Source organism: Ipomoea triloba, chromosome 11 (assembly GCF_003576645.1).
Source record: "Ipomoea triloba cultivar NCNSP0323 chromosome 11, ASM357664v1".
NCBI lineage: Eukaryota > Viridiplantae > Streptophyta > Magnoliopsida > Solanales > Convolvulaceae > Ipomoea > Ipomoea triloba.
Genome location: NC_044926.1, coordinates 19,038,052 through 19,039,437, shown reverse-complemented (window position 1 = coordinate 19,039,437; position 1,386 = coordinate 19,038,052). Strand labels below are relative to the sequence as shown.

Genomic DNA, 1,386 nt, shown 5'->3' with positions numbered 1-1,386 from the left:
TATATGTTTATAAAATTGAAGCTTAATATACATAAACTACACAGTACAAGCTTTTAATACCAAGAGATGTAGCGAAATGATATTAAGGAAAATGTGATTTACACATAACTTCAATTTTCCTTGATTTCGTATTGTTGATTTTTTATTTTTTATTTATGAAATTAGTTTCTTAGAAATATCAAATTTCGCTTTTTTGTGCTTTAACATATTGATTTATTTAATTATTCACTTATAGAGATCTCTTAATAAAATAACATATTTGAAAGAGTATTGCATTCAAGAAGTTAAAGCTTAATGAGTTAGATTTAAGCATGGATGACGGAAGGCAAAAAGCTACCTCATCTCTGGTTTGAAAAAATACGACCCATTAAAAGAAAAAACAAAGGTCCACCTAACCTGACCCACAAACTGGCTAGCCCATGACAGGTCATAACATATGGGTCAGGTTAGTCCATTTTGATATATCTAGTTCTATATCTATAGTATCCTTTATAGATTTTCATAAAATTAAATCTTACGTAACTATTGGCACATCATGAGGTAATGACATTCAATTTGTTCTATGTTCACAAAACCAAAACTTGACGTACACGAATTTACATATTTTGGAATTGACATTCACTATGTTCAATTTGTAAAATATATATATGTTTTACTTTAGGGAGTGTTCTTGTTGAGATTTGAACTCAAGACCTCCCNTGTTCACAAAACCAAAACTTGACGTACACGAATTTACATATTTTGGAATTGACATTCACTATGTTCAATTTGTAAAATATATATATGTTTTACTTTAGGGAGTGTTCTTGTTGAGATTTGAACTCAAGACCTCCCGCTTACTAAACGGGTGCTCTAACCAACTAAGATACAAGAGCTATGAACAACTATGTCTTTTATATATGTCTATAAAATTGAAGCTTAATATACATAAACTACACAGTACAAGCTTTTAATACCAAGAGATGTAGCGAAATGATATTAAGGAAAATGTGACTTACACATAACTTCAATTTTCCTTGATTTCGTATTGTTGATTTTTTATTTTTTATTTATGAAATTAGTTTCTTAGAAATATCAAATTTCGCTTTTTTGTGCTTTAACATATTGATTTATTTAATTATTCACTTATAGAGATCTCTTAATAAAATAACATATTTGAAAGAGCATTGCATTCAAGAACTTGAATTTTTCCTTGATTTCGAATTGCTGATTTTTTAAAAATTATTTTCTAAGAAATATTGAACTCTATTATTTTGTATTATGATATACTGATTTATTTTCCTATTCTCTTATAGAGATCTCTTAATAAGGTAACATATTTGAAAGAGTATTGCATTCAAGAAGTTAAAGCTTAATGAATTAGATTTAAGCATGGATGACGGAAGG

The 1,386-nt window shown here is 27.8% G+C and overlaps 1 non-coding gene across 1 annotated transcript; it reads right to left on the bottom strand.

The window, feature by feature from the left end:
• Positions 1-801: 801 nt before the first annotated feature.
• On the bottom strand, positions 802-875 carry TRNAT-AGU. The gene has a single exon. It is a non-coding gene; the product is annotated as a tRNA-Thr (tRNA).
• Between the last annotated feature and the right edge of the window lie 511 nt (positions 876-1,386).